General features: G+C 44.3%; 1 protein-coding gene across 1 annotated transcript in view; it reads right to left on the bottom strand.

Annotated features, from left to right (window-relative positions):
- Window positions 1-22989, bottom strand: part of Gpd2 (glycerol-3-phosphate dehydrogenase 2) — a 136813-nt gene extending 113824 nt beyond the window's left edge. The window contains exon 1 of the mRNA XM_051166953.1: window positions 22809-22989. The gene's annotated coding sequence lies outside the window, so the exon portion shown is untranslated. The remainder of the gene's footprint in view (window positions 1-22808) is intronic.
- Window positions 22990-24016: the final 1027 nt, after the last annotated feature.

Consider the following 24016-nt stretch of genomic DNA (forward strand, 5'->3'; position numbering starts at 1 on the left):
TGACTCTGACATGAACTCTGGTGCCCCATATTTTACCACTTCCCCTTGGTGGGGAGGCCTGGTGGAACTCACAGAAAGAACAAGCAGGCTACCAAGATGAGACTTGATAGCCTATGACCATATAGTGGGGGAGGAGGTTCCCCTCGGTCATAGACCTAGGGGAGGGGAATAGGGTGAAAGTGAGAGAGAGGGAGGAACAGGAGGATACAAGGGATGGGATAATAATCGAGTTGTAATCTGAATAGATTAAATTTTAAAAACGTAGATTAAAAATAGGATTATGTATAACTGATGCTTCTTTACAAAACAGGGCGATATATACATCTGTAACCAGTACATGCTCAACATAATTTATAACTGAATTACTGTAAGTACAATATATTGACACTTGAAGTCTTTTTCAATAATACATTCAAGTGCCTCTAGGATAAAATGAGTCCAATTTCATAATGTGAGCCATATTGTTATTGCTATATTTTAGAACACAAACATACACCAAACACACACACACAGACACACACACGCACATCACAAAGAAAATAAAAAATCTTAAGTCCTTAGAATATAACCAAAGCAAGAATTCCACCAAATACTCAGAAACATATCTCTGAACCATCTTGCCAAGTGAAGAAAGCAGGTAGCAGGCCACTGGGTCTGAACGTGGGCTTTTATCTAGCATATTGGAATGCCTGCTAGATTCCCAGGACAGCTCTGAGGGCGGAGGATCCCTCTGTTCTCCTGGATTGAGAGTGTTTTATAAACATAAGCACCTTTGGGGGGGGGGTTTCAAGACAGGGTCTCTCTGTGTAGCCTTGACTGTCCTGGACTCGCTTTGTAGACCAGACTGGCCTCGAACTCACAGCAATCCGCCTGCCTCTGCCTCCCAAGTACTGGGATTAAAGGCCTGAGCAACCACCGCCCAGCCATAAGCAGTTTTTACAATAAGATATTTTTTAAATGACAAGTATGAAAAAAAAATAAATACAATGAGTAACAGTTCAGAGAGTAACTGGGGGTGACAGGATTGAATTTAGAGAAAGTGCTCATGAATGTGCTCTGGAGAAAACATAGGTGAGAGGTCAGCACACATCTCCTGAGGGAACGGTTTTTGTAAGAGGCCAGCAGACAAGCAAAGAGACACAGCCCGTACAGTCTCCACCTCTTTGGTATACCGAAAGGCCACTGTGACTGCATCAAGTGGTGCCAGCAGTGGGTTATAGCCAAGGTCAGAGAGACAGACAGGTGCCAAGTCACACATGACCTCCTCCTAGCAAGGCTTTCATTCTGACAGTGCAGAGACAGGAAGTCGATGGAGGGCTTTTCGCATACAATGATCTGATGAAATTTGTGTTTCGAGAGAAAAGAAATCGGCTGTGGTATGCACAGAGATCAGTGGTAGAACATTTGCCTGCCCGGAGAGGTCCTGTATTTGAAACCTAGGAAATCAGGGAGGGCAGAGAGAATAGGCAGAGAGAGTGTGTGTAACAGGACACAGCCACGTTTATCAATACACAAAATGTATGAAAAGAAGGCAGAAGGGGCAAGAGAGATAAGAATGAAGAGCCTCTCTGAGGAAGAAAGTAAAACACACAAACCGCAATCAAAAATAGTATCTACAATAGTAAAACCCACACTTCCGGGATCATCTTGAATACAAAACCTATTGCACTCACATACTCGCAAGACTGCTCCCTTTCATTCAATGCGACAGGCTGGAACAAAGAACAGGTTGGCTGAGAGGGCTCTCTCCCCCCGCCCCCTGCCCCCCGCCCCAACACCCACGGAGGAAGCCATCTTCATATCTAGTCCCCATGGGGCTGATTGTTTTTTACCCTCTCATAGAAACGCACACACTACTCCTCACAGCTTGAACTGAGTTTGGACATGTATTGGGAAAGAATCTCAGGTCATTTCTCAGTAGAGGAAGGGGCCCAGGACACCACTATGTGCAGACTGGGAAGCTAAACTGCTATGTGCCGCGGAGTGACCCAGTTAAGTGCATATTTAATTGGAAAGAGAGAATGCACAGCACATGATTAATTACAGCTACTTATTTTTATGGGTTTGAATCTTGACGAGGATGCCTGGCCTCTCCCCATTTTATTTCATAATTTCCCCCTGTTGGAGACTGAAGAGTAAAAGTCAATTGCCTGAGTGTTGTCGTCACACTGGAAACTAAAGGGCCCTACATTTCAATTCCAGCTCAGGAAACACTCTGACTGAGCAGATGCAATTCACCAGACCCCAGTGGACGAGGCTAGCACTGTTGTCAGTCAAATCACACAGCGGATGGAAATCAGTAGAGCACATTAGCAATTTAGACTCAACAGCTTCTCCTCAGCCAGAAACCCTCAGATAATGCTGACTGAAACTCGAAGCTAATCCAAAAAATTTAGCCCATAGCCTGAGCCCATGCTCTTACCAAGATGCAGGCAGGAGGCAAGTGACTTGTAAAATGGCATTTCTAATAGGACTCTTGTCAAAACTCCAGGTTCCAATATCAATGCGGTGACCTTCAGGCCTGACCTCACCCAGTGCACTTCTGCCTACTGCCGGAGCCATTACTCTGGCAGGCGCCAACAATGTGCTTTGTTGTGTGCGCAGGTCCTGAGGCAGCTGAGTGTTTCCACAGAGACTATGACTTGAGGTGTTTACCCCACCCTATGACAGCCACAGCCTGAACCAAGACACCTGGCTGACTTGCCCGGACTTCAGCTTTTTCGAATAAAAGATCAAGATAGAGAGTGGAGCAATGTACCTACATCTGAAGCATTAAGAACCAGAGTTGGGGGCTGGAGAGATGGCTCAGAGGTTAAGAGCACTGGCTGCTTTTCCAGAGGTCCTGAGTTCGATTCCCAGCAACCACATGGTGGCTCACACCCATCTATAATATGATCTGATACCCTCTTCTGGCCTGCAGGGGTACATGCAGGCAGAATACTGTACATAATAATAAATATATCTTTAAAAAAAAAAAACAGAGTTTGCCTGGGTTTGGCAGTCCCAGCACTCTCGGAGGCAGAGGCAGGCGGATCTACATGTTCAAGGATAGCCTGGTCAACAAAAGTGAGTTCCAGGACAGCTGGGGGGCTACACAGAAAAACCCTGTCTCAAAAAAAAAAACAAAAACAAAACAAAACCTGGAATCTGGATCCCTAGCACACAAATAAAAGCTCGGCATCAGGGGATGGGGGGTCTGTACCTCTACTACTGGGGAGTGGCAATGGAAGACAGGCAGATTCCCTTCCAGGCAAGGTAACCTAGCCAGTCAGTGTTTAGATTTCATGTAGATTAGTAGCATTGGATAGAGATGCAGTGATGAGTATGTCTAAAATTAATTGGGGAAAGAACAAACGTGCATAGAACAGTGACCGGACTCAACATAGCTGGAACATGCCTATAATCCCAGCACTCAGAAGGCAGAGGCAAGAGGATCATTGCAAATCATGGGCCAGTGTAGTCTATGTAGTATGTTCCAGGGCAGTTGCAGCTACTTTCCAAGACCTTGACTCAAAACAATTGAAAAGTTTGTATGCATATAAATTTCTGTTTAAGCATGTGCGCATATGCTTTACATGAAGACTAGGAGCAGCCTCTCAAAGTCTGAACCCTCAGCATTTTTAATATCTCTATAATGGTTTTGTGTTATTAAGAAAAATGGTGTTCATGACAACCCTCAGCTCTAAGAGATGTCTGCGGATGCACAGCTGGCATGTGACCAAATGCCATGTCATCTGACCATTACCTGGGTGATTTTCATGTTATACAATCGTTCTTGTCTTTAATAAAGATGAGTAAAGAGCCACACAGAGGAAGGAGAAATATTCTCTGCCTTTTGAAACAGGAGCTAAAAAACAGTATACAAGTATCTACCTTTTTTCTGAGGAAGGTTGAGTATCCACCCCAGCTAAGATTAATTTGCCTTACAATAACTATTTAAACTAGTTAAATTGAACCAAAACTACCTCTGCAGTTTTCAACCTCTATGTGTGTGTGTGTGTGTGTGTGTGTGTGTGTGTGTGTGTGTGTGTGTATGTGTTATGTGTACATGTGTGTGGCCACATGCAACTTTGAGAGGTTGGTTCTTGCCTTCTATCTGTCCGCTACTGTGCTGTAGACTCCAGGCTACCAAAGCCTAGCATCTCTAAGGTGGGCCACTCAAACAGGGGGCCCTTGAACTGTATTAGGTCATAAACGAAATCCATAGAGAAGGCACAGCCTCTGCTGGGATGGGCTCAACTCTGCTTTCTCCCTTGCCAGTAGCAATGTCTTGATTATTTTCAGGACACAGCTCCTTCTCTGGGTACATATAGATTCCTGCTGGTCACAGGTGCACTCCTTAACATAGTCACACTTGATTGGGCACATTCAGGGTGGTATGGCATATTTAACTGACACCACTGTCAAGTTCACTGCAACACCACTCATTGTAGGAGAACATTTACCACACATGAGGCACGAGCAACCCTTCAGCTCAACTCAGACACAAGCTGTGTGACAATGAGTTTAGCTACCTCCTCTATAACATCTCACCTGCATCAAAAGACACGGTGTGGCTGGGGTGGGGTGGAGGGTGGCACATGCCTTTAATCCCAGCACTCAGGAGGCAGAGACAGGCAGATCTCTGTAAGTCTGAGGCCAACCTGGTGTACAAAGCGAGTCCGAGACAGCCAAGGATACACAGAGAAATGCTGTCTCAAAAAAAAAAAAAAAAAAAAAGATATGGTGTGAGGGCTGAGAAGATGACTCTGCGGTCAAGAGCACTCACTGGCTGCTCTTCCACAAGATCCGGGTTCAATTCCCAGAACCCACGTGGTAGCTCACAACTGTCTGTAACTCCAGTTCCAGGGGATCTGACACCCTCACATAGATAAATACGCAAGCAAACACCAATGCATATAAAATTAATATTAAAATAATAAAAGATACAGTGTGAAACGTACCTGCCAATGGCCACTGTAACATCTCAGACTTCTAAGCATCTACAACAAGCTCTCAATTGCTTTCTGCACACTCACAGTGCAGATGTGGCCACTATGCAAGGCTGAAAGAAGAGAAAGAAACAACAGCAGCCTGCCTTCACTGAGCTACAACCCTGCTTTGGCCTACCAAGCACCTGTACCCAGATACACTTAACACTCACAAATAAATCTTATCATTTCCCTGGTTAAAAAAAAAAAAAAAAAAACAAAAAACAGTCTGTGGGCCTCTTCTAGCTTGACTCTAACATCTCCTTCCAAAGCAAACATTCTTTCAAACAGAAGAGATACTGTCATTTGTGGAGTGGCCTATCACAAGATCCCTGCAAAGCTGAGCAGCCATAGCACATCTGGGCCACAGGTTGCTCGTTGCAGAAGTCAGGGAGGGAGCTGACTCTCCCTCAGGTCAGGCTGCTATCACGTGAAGTCCAGTGGCTGTACCTCCAACACTGTAAGTGGGCATGGACTGAAAGCATTCCCCTGTACGAATCCTGATCAAAGGTTCGTGTCCTGGGTTAACCCAAGAGGCTTAGTCCACCAGGACAACTGTGCTGCCCAAGTGTGGTTTTTCATCATCTCTTCAGAATATCTTTTTTTTTTTTTTTTTTGTACTTAGTTCAGTTCAGAGAAACTGGGAAGTTGCTTTTGGCTCTATCTCAGCTCTAGACTCCATCCCCTTGGGCAGGGGAAAATGCTAATATAAAACCAAAAAGTTATGAGAGCAGTTAACTTTGTAAGTTAATCTTTCTAAAGAAATCAGGGTGTTTCATAGGAATGCCTCGACTCAAGAATGACACACTGACCTCAGGGTATGAAGACACACAACCACAACTGTGTTTTCCTTACGGGAATTACCTGGGAACAATCTGTGACCCCCCCACCAAGTGTCAAAATGAGTCTTACCTGTTCACTCATTCAGAGTATGCCAACTTCAGGCCAGCAGTCCCACTAGCCAGTTACCCGTGACACCATCTCTGGCATGCATATTCCAGACTCCCAGCCCATCCCCCACTCGTGCTCCCTTTACTACCACGCCCCTTCCACCTATGCTGAAGGAGTGACTCAGTGCTGCTAATGTACATCACGGTGACTCACGACAGTCATATGGCTGGTATCTCATTTACATTATCTCAAAGCTTGCTAATACAGAAGTAATTACTAGTTCATGTTGGACAAGGGAACTGACATTTGAAGAGACTTCAAAGGAACTGGACTTCGGAGCAAGGCTCCAGAAAGTTCTACATATTATCGGCAAAATCAAGTGGCCATTTAAAAAAAGTGCAATTATACTTAAACACACCAGAGAACTACCACATTCGCCTTCATTGGGCTATATAACCAAAGAAGTTAATGATTATAATTCAGCCCAAGCCAGGGACAACAGTGAGTGAGGCATAGCACAGATGGTTAGCTTTCCATCATAATCATATTGGTCACAAAGACACCAAATATCTCCTATACTCATCCTCACTTTCAACAGATTCCCCTTCACGGGGGGGGGGGGGGGGGGGAGAGGAGCTAAAAATCAGGACTCTAAGCAAAACCTGGCGAGTGTATGCACTTAAGAAATAGAGACATAAACCCAGTAGTTCAGGACACCCTTGGCTACACCATGAATTCAATGCTAGCCTGGACTGTGTGGGGACAAAAAGTATATATACATTAAAGATAACCCAAAAGTATAGAAACATGACTTAGATTTCACAAAAGAAAGGCAATATGTAAAGTCAGTATGTACTCCATTTCTAGGAAAAAAATCTAGGGTAGTATGTGATTTTCTGATTCTGACTTAAAGGAAATCAAAGTTTAGAAAAGGAGATTCTAAAACAAATAGAGCCGGGCAGTGGTGGCACACGCCTTTAATCCCAGCACTCAGGAGGCAGAGGCAGGCGGATCACTCTGAGTTCGAGGACAGCCTGGTCTACAAAGTGAGTCCAGGACAGCCAAGGATACACAAAGAAACCCTGTCTCGAAAAACAAAAAACAAACAAAAATAATAATAAAAATAATAAAAATAAAAAAGAAATAAAACAAGTAAAAAGCAAGCATGGTAGCACATGTCCTTAATCCCAGCACTTGGGAGCCAAATCTCTGTGAGTTCAAGGCCAGCCTGGTCTACAGAATGAGTTCTAAGCCAATCAAAGCTACATAGTAAGACCCTGACTCAATAAAGTAATAATTATCCCTGAGGGAGAAGAGACATCATCAGGACATCTGCAGTGAAAACAATGTTACCTCTACTGTTGAAGGGTCACTGAGTTCAGAGGACTATGAGAAAAGATGCCAAGATGAGCACAGTGCTTTCTGAGGGAATGGGTACCACTCTGGTGCACAAGCAGAATATAGTAACATCACTCGATAGTGCCCTCAGCATGGGTCCTTTTTCTCTCTGGGAACTGTAGAACCAGGAACAAGACTGAATACCAAATGGAAACTTTTACTCTTGGTCAAGAACAAATGTGAGAGAAAAATATGTAAACCCTCAAGTCCTCGGGGGTAGTGCTTGTAGCTATGCTGGAACATACAGGGGAGGGGGAACAGGTTAGTCATGGGAAAGCCTAACATATTTTCTCTAGGGATGAGCAGAGCATTCCTGGTATCAGCACCTATTCTTACTCTTTTTATGCTACACCCAGTGGCCACTGTCAGGAGGATGTGTAATTTACCATGCAGGTAATATTATAATACCACCTAGCGGTACTGGCATACCTCTAGAGGTATAGAGGTTGTCATCTCTGGGGCAGCCATCTTAGCTCCAGTCAAATTTGGCCAGCCTACCTGAAGAAGGACTTCCAGATGGGAGCTACTCAGTCCTCAATGGTAAGCAAGATTAGAATAAGGTAGACGTCCAGGTCATCTAGACAGGACTCTTGAGTAACAAAGCAATCCTAACTGAGAAGGAGACGAGACGAAAGCGGCAAGGTGGGGTAGTTATTCCCTATCTCATATGATTCATGAGGATTAAAATGGCTTTGGACTTTGCCCAATAGACAAATTACAGCCAGTGAAGCATATCAGTTTGCTCCATACTGTGTTATGGATGAAGGCTGTTCTAGTCAGCACACAATACGAATCCCCACACATTCCTAGGAGGACTTGGAAGGCTCAAGTCTAAAGGCAGCCCCTTTTGGTGGTCGCCCCATGCTCTGAAGCACTGCTAGGACCCAGCTGGGTGTGGTGACACCTACCCACTGCCTCACCTTTCCAATCTCACTCCGCCCTCTGAACCCCAGAATCTACCCCTTGAAACTCTATCGCGTTCTCTTCTCTCAATGTTCCTTTCCCAGGCCAGACTCTGAATTTTGAAAACTAAAGCATAAAACCTTCCTTTCACAGCAAACGAATAAGGATGTGTTGCTTTATTCTCACATCGGGGTCTAATTTTTCAGCCAATAAAATAGGAATGGCTTTGCTAAAGTATCTGAGCCACTTTTGATGAGCCCCCTTCCTGGGCTTCCCTGTAATGAAGTGATTACTGAGTTAATATCTCCCTTCACAAGAGGCTGGTAAGTTCACATTGCATTTGAGTTGTTAAGTACTTTTAGTGTCAACCCTGCTCATATCCCCAAAATCTCTCAACCTGGAGGTAAATGAAGCTTTTCTTTTATTCACCTTCCAATGGTTTCTCTATTTTTTTCTCTCTCTCTTTTTGTTTTGTTGTTGTTGAGACAGCATCTTCTGGAATCTCAGCTGGCCTCCTACTTGCTATGTAGCTCAGGATGGCCTTGGGATGGGCAGGGATGGGCTACCACAGTCCACCGCCTTCATAGTCTTACCTAGCAAATGCCTATAATCTCAGTGCTCAAAAGGCTGGAATAAGAGATTGTATGTTCCAGGCCGGACTGTGTTACATAAAGACACACTGTCAAAAAGAACAATGAAAAAAAATTAAAGTTCATAGTATTAAACTTTACCTCCTTTATATTTAGAAATATATGTGTATGCAGTAACAATTAAAAAAAAAAAAAAAAAGAAGCCACAAGTTTCAAGGAGAGTGGAAGGGTATATGGAAGGGAGTGTAAGAATGACAGGGGAGGAAGGCATGTTGTAATTATATACAGTCTCAAAAATAAAAAGATCATTGTGCCAATCAAACAAAACATGAAACTCGATTGTTGGTTTTTTTAAAGTCCTATTGTTCATTGAAACAGACATACTGTATAGTTAAAAAAAAAAAAAAAAAACTTTACTTCTTACTGTCCTTCCTTGCACTCACCTATCATCTATTGCTCATTCACTGACCTTAGCACCTACTTCCTTTCCAAACTCAGCTCTGAATGTATTTACCTGAAGGCATGAACCCTCAAGCTCCTGACCTCTGACCTCTGACCTATTCTTTGCCTCAGTCTCAGTCACTGGCTCTCCTTCTCACAATGTCTGTTTCAGGTATCATCCTCCTTCGTGCTGGCTCCTGAGACTTCAGCTTCAAAGAACCATGTGTGTGAGCATCACCACTGCCTTCTCAGTTCACCTGCCCAGTGTAGTCTTGTGTGTGAGCATCACCACTGCCTTCTCAGCTCATCTGCCCAGTGTAGTCGTCTTGTCATTTCAACGTGACAGTTTTATCTAGCTTCCAAAACCATTCACGGACTTTCTGTTCTACTTTGAAAGTCAGTTCTCATAATGTTTGGCTTAAGATAAAGGCTTATCATTGTAATCTCTCCCATGCAAGTGCCCTTCCTGCTCATTACCTAAACTCCTCAGACTGATTAATGTCATCGATGTGTCTTCTCAATACCCTCACCCAAATAACAAACAATGTGGGGAAACACACACACACACACACACACACACACACGCACGTACATGCACACACACATAACCCAACTGCTCTCAACTTCAACTCATGGACATAAAGCATCGAATGGGCAACCCTCATTGGCCCAATCCCCCATCTCAAATCCCTGCTCACCCGCCAGACTCTACCATCCCCATCTCAGGGAGAATTTAGGCAGTAAAGTGACAACACCTTCCCACCCCAGCTCTGCTCCAGCGTCCCTGTACCAACACTCTCTACAGCCCTTCCTTGCATTAAGAACCAAGTGTCCTATGTCTAATAAGGACCACGCCCTCTCTGTGTCCCGAGTCTCCTCCATTTCTTGGTCTTCAGCAATTTTATCCCTACTGCTGTCTAACGCTCTCTATAGCTGTCATCACTAGAAATTCATCCCACTATCCACTGGCTTTAATGGACCTCTCTCTACATATCTTCTTTGAGGAACCTATTTCTTTTCTTTTTTTTTTTTCTTCACATTTCTTGAGTTTTCTGAAAGTACTTTCTCCATTTCCAGAACACAATGCAGTATGCTTTTGTTCCAGCCTTTCCACTCATCAGTTAGTCCAAATCAAACATGAACTATTTCACTAAATACAATCTCTGCAACTGACACTAAATCATCTTCATTAAAAAACCACACTCTGGGGGCTGGAGAGATGGCTTGGCGGTTAAGAGCATTGTTTTCCCAGAAGACCAGGTTCAATTCCCAGCACACACATGGCAGCTCACTACTGTCTGTAACTCCAAGATCTGACACCCCTACACAGACATACATGCAAGCAAAACACCAATGCACATCAAATAAGAATAAATAAATTGTTTTTTTAAAAACTCTCTGGGCCCATCTTCAAAGATTACATTCTCCTAGTTCCCCGTCCCACCCAATGACAAATAATCTATGTAACAATTGATCACTGGTCCCTTGTCCATTTAAACATTCACTGTAGGAAATCCCATGCAGTATCAAATATAAAACTATGTACAGGAAGCTCTCAACTTGTCTATTCATCCTAAAGGCATTTCAGTCTTTCCAAATTCTACTTCTCCAGTTGTATAAAATGTCTAATAAAAACCTCAAACTTAATGTTACCAAATTAGAATGTTTTATGTCTTCCCTCAAGCCTATTTCTCTCCAAATTCTCATTTTCTCCATAACTGGCCTAGATGCTCAAGTAAAAATGAACCTATTGTTTTGATTCTTTCTTTTAATCTATTATCAAATTTAGTCACCAGTCTATTCCAAAAACATCTCCTAAATCTGTCCGTTTCTTTCTGTCTTCAACACAATGCTTGTCCACATGACAATTTCTCAGTTGAGCAACTAAAATAGGATTTTAAGTGAAGCCTTCTCTTCAGTGTTTTCCCTACTTCCCATAACCCTGTCTACTTTGAGCAACAAGAGCATACTCTGACAGCATTCAGTCTCAATGGGAACACTACCACCCACAACTGGCTCTTGATCGTAAAGGTTCATGTCCCTCCAAATAAGCTCAAGTCTAACCAACAAGACCTAATTTCTTAGTATATAAAAAGTACCCTCATGTCAAAGAGAATTAAGCTTTTAAATAATTTTGATTTAGTCTTTCTTCTAAGAAAGGATTAAGAGACAAAGGACCTTTTGTCTTTTTGTTGGTGCTGTGAAACTAGGTTTCTTTCTGTGCTCCAGCCTGGCCTGCCGCTCACCAGGTGGCTCACCTTGCCTCAGCTCCCATGCCCATCTGAGAGACACTATTCCACACAACAACCTTTTAATGACCTGCACATAACTCACTCTAGAATGAAGCTGAAGCATTGTAACTTGGATTAAAGTCACACAGAATCTGACCTTGAGAACTGTATAGTTTCTCTTGAACGCTGAAAAATTCCACACAGACACCCTAACGATGTTCACATCCTAATCTAGTTAAGATGGTTGTGGGCCACTATATGGATGCTGTGAATTGAACTCTGAAAGAGCAATCAGTGCTCTTAACCCCTGAGCTATCTCTCCAGCCCCAATTCTACGAACTGGACTTGGTGGCACACACACTTTGGCTTTTTTGCTTGTTTGCTCCTTTGATACAGGACCTCATTGCGTAGCTCTGGCTGGAACTAGCTTTTTAACCAGGATGATATCAAAGTGCTTCTGCCTCCCTAGTGCTGGGATTAAAGGCCGTTCGGCCACCACACCTAAGTACACCCAGAATTTTGGTGCCACCTGTGCCCTCTGCCTGGGAGACTCTGCTACTTATCTTAGCACAGATGCCTCCTTCTAGTCTTTCATGACTTGAGGAAAATGCAGGCTTTTGAGATACACCCTCCTGAGCCAGACAAACCTGTAGTGATTGCACTGCTCTTGTCATCTCAAATGCCCATTCATCATTTATGTGCCTTTCTCCTCCACTAAAATCTAAATTGAAAGTGATCTGTGGGCCACTACCGTCCTAATTTGTGGAGAAATAGCCAGTAAACATTATGGTATTAGACAGAATGGATAGACCATGTAGGTGGTAAGGGAAGGACCCTGCTGCTCCTACGTGAACAGAGGACGGATGGCCCTGCTATAGGACTGCAGAACTTACTGCTGTCCTCCGATCTCCCAGCGGTGCGGCTGGACATGCTAATTTTAAAAAATCACCCAAAACTGGAACAGGGATAAAATCGGGATGTGAGCTAGTGAAGAGAAAGGCCAGTGAACTATGAATAAAGTCTGGGGATGAACCTGCAGACAGCCATAAGGAGGACTTCAGAGGAAGGCAAGCTGTTACAGCAACCTGGTGAATTCAACTTCCTAAGGAAAAATTTCACAGCAAAACATAGAAATCTCAAAAATAAAAAATAAAAACTCATTGGCTTGCCAGTCAGGACCTCAATAAATATGATGGAAATAGATTCATCTGAAATTAGACCCAGATCTCCAAAAATTATAGAGTGGAATGCAAGGAAGTAAGCAAAAACATGAAAGTATATTTTCACAAAGTTTATCCATTTGTTTGTTTGTTTGTTTTTTGAGACAGAGTTTCTCTGTGTCACCCTGGCTGTCCTGGACTCCATCAGATGTAGACCAGGCTAGCCTTGAACTCACAATGCTCCGCCTGCCTCTGCCTCAGGAGTGCTGGAATTAAAGGTGTGTGGCACCAAGGTTATCAAATACAAAAGGCAAGGTGGAGGCTGCAGGTTCAGACTGAGCAGGAGTGCACATGGATCAGGAAGACAACCAGAGTACAGGCCGGACCAGCATGCAGGCCAGAGACACCTAGGGATCCATCCTATGGAACAGACACCAGAAGGTTTACTCTTGTTTCCCTTTAACCTTTTTTCCCTCTTGTGTAGGATAACTGGATTGTACAATAAAGCCTAATTATTTTAAGAAACAAAGCCAAAAAAAATAAAAAAATAAAAAAATAAAAATAAATTAAAAAAAAAAAAAGAAACAAAGCCAACACACCACCATGCCCAGCCACAAAGTTCATCTTAAAGGCCGGAAGTGAGCATGTAGCTAGAGTGTGGGGTGATAACACAGTTTTAATTTGGTTTTTTTCTGTGTTGGGATGTTCTCGTAAATATTTTAAATGCAAATGAGCAGCCCTGCAGGGTTGTACAAATTCATCATCCCTGGTCTTTGAGAGGCTAAGGCCAAAAGACAATCTGTGTTAAAGCTGATCTGACCAACGCAGCAAATCTGTCTTAGAAAAAGATAATAACAAGATTTATGTTTTGTTGTTTTATTAGAGACGGGGCGCACTATATAGTTGTGGCTGTCCTGAAACTCACTATGTAGGACAGGCTGCCCTCAAACTCTCAGAGATCTGCCTGCCTCTGCCTCCTGAGTACTGGATTAAAGATATGCACCGCTTGACCCCCCCCAAAAAAATGTTTAATAACTAGGGAGGCAGAGGCAGGCGGATTGCTGTGAGTTTGAGGCCAGCCTGGTCTAAAAAATGAGCCTAGGACAGCCAAGGCTACACTGAGAAACCCCGTCTCAAAAAAACCACCAAAAAGGAAAAAAAAAAAAAAAATTAAATGTGAGCAAGGAGAATTTTCACAGAGTAACTGAAAGAAGCACAGGCCTTTAATCCAAGCATTCAAGCAGCAAATGCAAATATATCTCTGCGAGTTCAAGGCCAGTCTATCTACATTGGGATGGCCATGTCACAGGGGAAAAAAAATTATAATAGGAAAAGTATGAACTTGCGCGACTCTAAGTTGGGAGCTGACAGAGTACCTGGGTTCAGGTACTAGAAGAGACAGAGAGGAAAATATTGACGGTTATCTTCTTGGTATAAGATGAAGGACCCAATGAAAAAGACATCATTTACAGACCTATATCCCCATCATCCTGGGCTCCTCCCTAGAAGACATTGGCAATCATGTTTGAAGGCAAGTAAAACTCTGCAGTGGATTTCCAGCCAAGCCAATGTGAGTGGAGCTGACACACTCACTTCAAGACTACATGTTGGGAAAGCAGAAACGCTTCTTCCTTTTCCCTCTCTACTAGCTGGACAGGGCTGGGAACAAAGTTGGAAGGAAGGATGACATCAGAAACAGAGGAACCCATGGAGTCTGACCAAAGGAAGAAAGCCGTATGCAAACCAAAACTGCACATGAGAAAGAAATGAACTTGTACTTGAGTCTGGGTCTATTATCAGATCGCTCTGTTATGACAGTTTAGTCTGCTCTAACCACTAACAATCACAAATGCTTGGGTAGGTGGAAAGGGTCAAAGATGATTCGGAAAGCTTTGGAAAACTAGCAAGAAATGAATTTAGAGGCAAGAGAATGGTAAATTCAAGGGCAGCGCTAGGTACAGAGTGAGATTGTGCCTTAAAATAAATAAATAAATAAAGGAAAGAAATGGAGAAAGATTCTGACTAAAATTCAAGAGAAAAATGAAGTGGGCTCCCGGTCAAAGGAGGGAAACAAATTTGCATGTGCCCAGAATTTACATGACTTTGTTCAGTCCTAACAGCAGCGGGAGAACACAGACAGAAGAACTGAAAACAGGTTGACACTAAGGTGCAGATTGTTTACACACTTACCAAGTCTAATTAGTTTGTAACAATGTCAAGTGTTCCTAAAGTCAAATCCACAAAAAACTATGGCTTCACCAGGTTAAGTGTTAGGTGCTAAAGGGGGAAACTCAATGGAGTAAGCAGCAGAATTCAAAGTAGCAAAAATCAGGAAACACCTTAACAATAAAAAAATACATAAAAATATAGAGTAGGGACCTGGGCATACGCATGCCTGTAATCTCAGCACTCAAAAGGCTGAGACAGGAGAGACAGGAGTTCAAGTCTAGCTTGGGCCACATAGTGATGAGTGCCAGGCTGGATGGACCACATTTGTATCTCAAAAAAGAAAAAGAAAGGGGTGAGTCAGGGGAAGAAATAGGAGCAGCATTATCTCTTCATATCTTCCTTCTCGAAAATTTCCATAAGTCTCTGTCAATCCAGAAAGAAGCTGTGTGGTGCTGAATTCCTCTGGTCTCCGTTGTTCATCACACAACAGGATTTGCTGCTAGCGTGTGAAACAACAGGCTGAAACTGCAAAGTGATCAGGACAGTGCCTGGAAACCAGCAGATGCCGGATAAAAATGTCTCAATCGGGGCTGCGGAAGAGGAGGTCCTGGTGGTTGGCTTCCTGGGCTGGTTTGAAACCCACTGTGACCTGGTATCTCAACCTCCCAAATGCTACATTACCTTAATAATGGTAAAAGCTTAAAGTTGGGCAAAATTCCTACTCTCCCTCTTTTATTTTCACATTCTGTGAATCTGGCAGTGTGCGCTGCACACCTGTGATCCCAGGATTTGGGGAGGGAATGCAGGAAGCTGGAGAATTCAGAGGCCACATTTGCTGCATTGTGAGACCTTATCTTAAAAAAAAAAGAAGAAAGAAAAGAAAAGACAATCTTCTATGAGAAAGGGGGAGAAAGAATATGTATTTAACTTGTGTATCCCAGATCAGATACTTAATGTTGAGTTGGGATCGGCGTAGGGTTTAGTATTAATAAGCACACTAAAAAAAAAAAAGGAAAAAAGTAAGAGCATATTTGAGATGAGCCCTGTGGGCTTAGATGGAGATGTAGGGTACAGTGGGGGAAAGCCACATCCTGAAAGGCTAGAGACAGAGTCTCCAAGTGCACACAGTAAGAAGAAAAGTCAGACTACAGTCCAGAAGTAAACAAAACCATGGCTTCCCCCTAGATAAGAGGAAATCCCTCAACTAAAAAAAAAGAAACAGGATTAGGAGAGTAGGTGGGGAAGGGAGAAATTAGTGAAAACAAAGTATCCTCAAAGTCCTGACAGAAATGGGCATCATGTGATCTCCTGGTTTATAAATTCCTCCAATGATTTTCTTGAGGGGTTGTTTTTTTGTTTGTTTGTTTTTGTTTTTGTTTTTTGTTTTTTGAGACAGGGTTTCTCTGTGTAGCCCTGGCTGTCCTGGACTCACTTTGTAGATCAGACTGGTCTCGAACTCACAGAGAACCACCTTCCTCTGCCTCCCCAGTGTTGGGGAAGGATTGCTTTTAAGCCATCAGTTTGACTGGTGCAATTGCCTCTTCCCAAATATCCTGCCAAATGTATGGAGAGAAATGGGGAGACATAAAGATAAAGCTTAGCTAAAATATGCAATTGGGCTAAGTGTCTGAAATATGGCTAGTATTTCCCATCCACTACCCATTCACACCCAGCTCAAACCAACTGCTCATTTCTTAAATAAATAAATAAAGACTGCCTAAACTATGAGAGGATTGTACATCCAACAGTATTTACTAGGTGAGATGCAGCACACTTTGCTTACACATGTGAGGTCTATAAAACTGTAAGATCCAGCCCTGGTCTTTCATGTAAGGAAAAGATGCAGATTTTCAATAATGTATAGCACATAGGATTGTACAAGGATTTAACTTACATCAAAAGAGCAGTTGAAGCCGGGCAATGGTGGCACATGCCTTTAGTCCCAGCGGAGGTGGAGGCAGGCAGATCTCTGTGAGTTCGAGGCTGGCCTGGTCTACAAAGCAAGTCCAGGCCAGCCAAGACTACACACAGAGAAGCCCTATCTCAAAAAACAAAAACAAAAACAAAAACAAAAAGCCAGCAAGGTGGCTCAGCAGGTGCAGGTACTTTGCCCCAACTCCCATACATTGCCACACACAGTAAATAAATAAACAAATGTAGTTGAAGCCTAGTGATCTGCCTAGCCTGCACAAGGCCTGGGGTTTGAATCCCAAACACACACACACACACACACACACACACACACACAGACCATACACACACACACACACACACACACACACACAGACCATACACACACATCACACACACACACACACCCATACACCATACACAAACTAAATTTTTTCATTTAATGAAAGAAATGAAGCAACCCTTCTCACTCAGGGAGGAAAGGAAGAAAGCTTCATGAATTGGAAGCTAGTGGTGAGGACCTTCAAAGGAGAGAGCACTGGACAACGGGGGAAAGGCAGCTACAGAAGCCAGGTAGGTTTAAAGAATTCAGCTTAGAACCCAGTGACAGACACAGAATCCAGGAACAAAACTGGAGGTGTGTCCTGAACTCCAAGACAAACCCTTGCTCCCACAGGACAGGAGACCCCTCAGGAAGGGTGGAGCAAAGAGGCGCATGATCAAAAGCCCTTCTGACTTCATTACAAGGAAACGCAACATCCTTTATTTATTCAGCTTAAATCAAAGGAAAAGGACTGTTTTAACCCAGTACTCTAAACTATTGTTTTTGTCACTTTGAAATACATTGAGAAGCTTATTGGGTTATACTGACATATAATAGCAAATCTCACTGTAAAATCTTAACCAAATGTTTCCGACACTCTTTACATTGACCATCTCTTTTCCTCCTCACGTGTATATAAGCAGCTAAAACTTCCACATTTGCCCTGGTGACAACCTGCAAGCACAAGGCAATAACACCAGTTGTAAATCTCAGGTCTCTTCGCTGTCACCAAGCCTTCTCAGAGGCGATCTTGTCTGACAGCAGCAGCTTCCATAAATCTCATTCTCAGAAACTGGCTTCTCTGTTAATGTTTTGAGGTCTCCTTTCCCTACCAATTAAAGGCAGTCATGAAATTACATACGTGGGCAGTCAAGGATAAGGGTCCCCAAAAGAATCACCATCTGAAGAAACACAAAGCTAGGAAAGTCATTGTACAAAAGGTACCCACGCTGTATCTCACTGATGAGTATGTCTATCTCACTGTTGAGAAATAAGTTAGTAATTAAGTTTGCCTGGATCACTAAAAGATGCTCCCAATAATGTAAAATTGCAAACCTGCAGATGGACAAGACTGCCCTGTCCCCACAGCACTTCTGACACCAAGTGTGTATGTAGGTTTTTCCCAGTACCATGAGAATACCAAGTAAAGGGTCCTGTAATTTGTTGTTGTTTTGGGTTTTGTTTTTGTTTTTGTTGTTTTTCAAACAGGGCTTCTCTGTATAGGCCAAGTGGTCCTGGAACTCCTCTGTAGACCAGGCTGGCTTTGAACTCAGACATCCCACTGCCTCTGCCTCCTGAGTGCTGTGATTAAAGGCATGGGCCACCCAGTCTTCTTTTCTTTTCCTCCCTTCCTTCCTTCCTTTCTTTCTTTCTTTTTTTCTTTCTTTCTTTCTTTCTTTCTTCTTCCCCCTGTAATTTAGCTCAAATTCTGATTAGCTACCTGTGTAGCAGACCTCACAGGTTAAAGGTTCAGTTCCACAAACTGCCCCACAAACACATACGCACTTCCGGGCAGTGGTCACACAGTTGGCTTCCCAGGTTACCCACACTTCCTCCAACTTGTCTACCAATCTAGAATCCGTGGACCCTGCTCAGGCTTAGTAACAGCTCACCACTCAGGGAAAGGCCTTTTTAAGCCTATTGTAAAAACAGTATAAAGAATGAAAATGAGCTCTGGGTATGTATTGCATGCCTTTGATTCCAGCAGAGGCAGGCAGATCTCTGTAAATTCCAGGCCAGCCTGATCTACACAGCAAATTCCAGGCCACCCAAGGATACAATAGTGAGTGAGACTCATTTAAAAAAAAACATATATAATGAAATAAGAAGGAAGGAGGGAAGGAGAGAAGGAGGGAGAGAGAAAATACCTAAATAATACAGATGAACAGGGAATAAAGAGCACAGTTCAGCATGGAAACCAGCCCTAGGGGTTTCCTCCTCTCTCAGAACTTTCCATCCTCTAAATATTCTGAAATTCACATTTTCCAAACCCCATGATTTTGAGTTTTATGAGGTCTCTATTATGGAGACAGCAGGATCTGACCCCTGGCTGTTCATTATCATCTCTAACCTCCTTCTCTTTCGGAAGTTTCAACTCTGAGCTCAGCAGTGAGGCCTCAGGCACCTGGCTCCCTGAAGCTATCTACTGACTCACTAGTAATCTCCTGCATGTACAAAAGTGAACTCAAAGCCGGATGTGGTGGTGCACGCCTTTAATCCCAGCACTCAGGAGGCAGAGGCAGGCAGATGGATCACTGTGAGTCTACAAAGTGAGTCCAGGACAGCCAGGGCTACACAGGGACACCTTGTCTCAAAAAACAAACAACAACAACAACAACAATTAAAAAAAAAAAAAAAACAAGAAAGAAAGAAAGAAAAAGGGGAAGTGAGTGACTATATAAGACTGGGTGTGATGGATCTCTGAGTTCTAGGCCAACCTAGTCTACAAAGCTAGTTTCAATGTCATCCAGGGCTATATATTGAGTTCCTGTCTCAATAAATAAATAATACAGATGATACATGATATATACAATGAATGAAACAAAAACGCCAAAATCACTGACACAAGATGAAAAGGCTAGAACACAAGCAAATAATGACAACAAAAACAAAGATGACGATGATAGTCACATCCACTTAACAGCTCAATTAGAATTAATTCAAGAGAAACTAACCACGATCGTCATCTACACTCATAAGGTATTCATTCACTCAAACCATTTGTTTCCTTCCATCAGCATCTCTGGGTGGCTTTTTTGTTGTTGTTTTGGTTTTGGGGGCGGGGGGTTGGCTTGGTTTTGGTTTGGTTTACTTTTTTGGAGACAGGGTCTCACTATATAGCTCTGGCTGTCCTGGAACTCGCTATGTTGACCAGCTGGCCTCAAACTCACAAAGATCTGCCCTGCCTCTGCCTCTCAAGTCCTGGAATTAAAGGCAAGTACCAGTACACACTGCCATATTAGCGTCTCTTCCGTTCATTCGCTTCAGCGGCTCTGAGATTTATCTCTGGCTTTAGAATACAAGAAGAGGTCTATCCTAAAGTTGTTAGACATTTCCTGGTTTGAAGCCACCTTGGCTCTTCTCTTTCTCCCCAGAAACTGAAGGTGATCACCCCATCAATCATACATCTATTTTATCCATCATGGCAACAACTCTTCCTACACCACTACTTCTATATCTTCTTCTTCTCTTCTCAAAGCGATAAAATATAGTGGAATTACCCAAATGCTCATGAGCATTTAAAACCTGCTTCAAAGCCAGGCATGATAGCACATGCTTATAACCCTGGTATTTGAGAGGCTGAGGCAGGAAGATTCCCATGACTTCAAAACCAGTAAAGTCTGGGAGGATCTATACTCCTAAAATAATGGTTTTCTTTTTTTGTCTTTAGGCAGTTTTAAGCTGTTGTCAATGGTACTGTCTTGAGCACTAACTTGTCTTCTACCAATTGAACCATCTACAGTCATCTGTAGGGTCAGAAACAACTTCTGAGAAACTCCTCATTAGGTGATCATTCTTCCTGAGAAACACCACAGAATGTACACAAATTAAGATGGCTTCTACCTCACTAGACAAGACTCTTGTGGGACCATAGTTACATATGTAGCCAATCCAAATGATGCTGTGTGGCACCTGAATACATGTTTTACCTTACTAAACAAACTCCACACACTTCTCAAAGACAGCGAAGAGTAATTTTTCTTTTTCATCTATTAGTTATTTGCTATGTAACACTGTACACACTACATAAAACCTCCCTTATGAAGCCAATTGTAACATCTATATAATTTCTAGTGCTTTCTCAAGTACAGATTCTGCACTTGTGGTAGCCTTTGCAGTCCGGGCATTAAGCAGAATGAATCAAGTTTCAGAAAACATCACCGTGTTCCAAAAATAAAAGAAATTAGATAATGGTCTGGAAAGTGTTCCCTCCTCTAATAAGCACAGCTGCCGCCTGCCCTCCTCCTGCTGCCCTCCCCCACATGCCCTCCTCCTGCTGCCCTCCTCCTGCTGCCCTCCCCCACATGCCCTCCTCCTGCTGCCCTCCTCCTGCTGCCCCAACTAAAGAGTACTCATGCATAACATATGAGAACTAAACTACGTGGCTAGCTGTATCCTTTTCCCAAATTTTGCTTTTTCAATACAAAATCAACATAGGAAGAAAGACACTAACATTTTAGAAGTTACTGCCTCCGGGGCATATTAGTAGTGATTGTAGACCAGCTATATATTATTACCCATATTTTGTCCATGAGATTTAGTGAGTTTGAATATGTTCTCTGAGGCCAAAGCCTTCTGTTTCCTAGCCTCAGATATACTATTCCAGTTTAGTCACTTTCTGAGAAGGCCTTTGTGGGCGCATATAACAAGCCAGTCACAGCCCCCGCCTCTCCCAGGTACCAGAGATCTATAAGTGTGTCAGACACACCTAACCCAGTCAAGACTTACATCCTGGCAATCAACAGGACATAAATAACCATGCAGGATAATGTAAGGATTATATCAGTTTGTCACTATGATTCATCCATCATGGCCATCAAAACTTTTTTGATTGTCTATAAATGATATGAGTTACAAGAACTCAGCAGGAGGGCATGACATCCACTGAGAAGTGCTAACTCTGTGTCCTCCTCATTAACAGTGAACCATGCCACTGCCTTCCCACACTGCCTAGAAATGACTTTATTTATAAAGTGACTATGTGAGCTCTCAGAATGCACAATTGCAACAGTATTGCCTCTCATCCCAAATTCTATCTCTTTTCCATTATTGACGAAGGATTTAATTGCTAAAATAAAGGAAGTGTGGTCATTTGACTAATGTCCCTAAGAGAAACATGAAGTTTCAACACACTCAACATTAAGGCCCCAGAGACAGCACAGGCTATCATTGGGCAATGACATCCAATCTTCATATGCTGATCAACAGGTACCAACAAGTCCCTGGTCCCAGAGTGACAATCCCCAGTGCTTTCTACTTTGATCAGAGAAGAAATTCCAAGACTCTAAACTTTGGAATACATGCAAAATACAAAGTTTTGTTTTAAGCAAAGAGGACATTAATTTACCGACTTCCTTCTCTTGCCTAATTATACAAACTGACAAATGTAGCTGTTGGCTGTTTCTGTAGCAACCTCCTCAGGTATTTCTGTGTTGTGCCACTTGGATGTCCCGTCACTGAGATTTTGTGAGAACTTGTATTGGTTGAGGAAGGGCTGGTTCAGGAGTACCAATTTCTTAGCACGGGGGGGGGGGGGGGGGGGGGGTTGAAGGAAGGCCTGGGAACCATCACCTGCCTACAGCCTAACAGCACTTAGCAAACTTTCTTTGGCAAGAAAAAGCAGTTGCACTGAGGAGGAGAGTAGAGGCTGTTGCTGGTGTACACTTTGCATTTCCTCCTAGGCCAGTCACACCCTAGCAACTGAGTTTCTCAAAGAAAGCCTCCTCCCCTTCCAGAAGGGTCTCCCCTCCCCCCAGCCCCCTCTCCGGCTTCACCTTAGAAGGAAACAGCAATCCCCCCCTCACCACACTAGCCACATCCCCAAGCTAAAAGTTTGCATAAAGTTTCACTGATGTGCGGACGCCCTGCCTCTTGCTAGGAAAAGTATATTATAAATGTATAATACCAGCCTAGTCTAACCGTGAATGAGAACTGTGCTCCTCTTCCGTAGGTGGGAACAAATTCTCATCTTCCACCAGTTTCCCGCCACCACCACCTCCACCTCCGCCACACCGCAGCCCCACAAGAGTCAGACTAGTCAGAGAGGGACCACTTCCCCCAAGAAGCCGGGGTGGTGGAGCTGGTCGCCAGGACGCACACACCTGAGATCGGTCGTCACGCGCGAGGGGGACGGCGGACAGGGGCTCCAGGATCCTCCTGCCAGGGCGGAGGCGGCCTCGGAGAGAACCAGAGTGGCCCTGAGCTCGCGGCGAGCGCGCCGGGATGTCACCGGGTCAGGCGGGGCCACGGTAACCCGACCCGCCCGCCGATGCCCCTCCCGGCCACTTCCTCCTCCCCCTCGTGCTCCTCCACCTCCCCGGGGGATGACCCGGCCGTTCCGCCACCGCCTTCGCCGCGACACCGCGGTTCCAGCTCCTCAGCTCGGCGGGGAAACGCGGAAGTGCAGCTGGTGTCCCGGCCGGGAAGGAAGGCTGCAGACCTCAGCTCTGGGCCTCGCGGGGACATCAGCTGCCTGGCCCTGCCCGGGGTTGTCGATCCCGCCCAAGCTCCCCGGCGAAGCGGGACTCCATACTCCGCCGCTCCTAGCCAGCTGGAGGAAAGACGAGAGGGCTGAGCTAGGCCGGGGAAGCCGGCGGGTGTCGGGTTCCTGTCCCTACCTACGCGGGCCACCCCTGCCATCCGCCCCCACCTGATGCCTGCCTGGGTTGCCTTACCTGGTCACGCGTCGCACGCCCCCAGATCTGGCGTCCCCCTCCTCCGCACTTCCCAGTCGCCAGGCTTCCCTGGGCCTAGAAAGGCACCTAAGAGTCGGGGGACCCCTGGGGACCTGGCCTGCAGCGCTTGGCCCTGCTACCCAGGCGCTTTCTGCGAGCGCTCCAGGCCTCTTGACCCCGGACCTGAATGTTAGCGCCGGGACCCGCGGAGAAGAGCAAGCCCAAAGAGCGGGGATGGGATGCTGAGCACAGGCCCAGCGGGCCCAGCCTCGTACAGGTGGGGGGAGGCGGCTGAGCCCTGGCTGCGGAGCCACAGGCACCCCCTCCCAACCCGACCCTGCCCACTGAGCATGCCCAGCTCACTTGTTCCAACTACAAGGGTTAAGCAAACCCTAGGGTACCCAAAGAGGGCTCCGAAAGACCCCCACCACCACCACCACCACTTTGTAAGACTTTAAATCCTGAGATCGTGGTGTTAGAAAATGGACTGATCCGAAAAGCTCAAGTCAAATTAGTTTGAAGGAAATAGTAGCAGTGTTTAGTAATCAATTACTAAGTCATGCATTTAGTATTCTGAAATACTGCAGAATTCCAACAGTTAACTCAGAAATGTGTGGAGTCACAAACTTCTGGAA

This window comes from Acomys russatus, chromosome 24 (assembly GCF_903995435.1).
Source record: "Acomys russatus chromosome 24, mAcoRus1.1, whole genome shotgun sequence".
Lineage (NCBI taxonomy): Eukaryota > Metazoa > Chordata > Mammalia > Rodentia > Muridae > Acomys > Acomys russatus.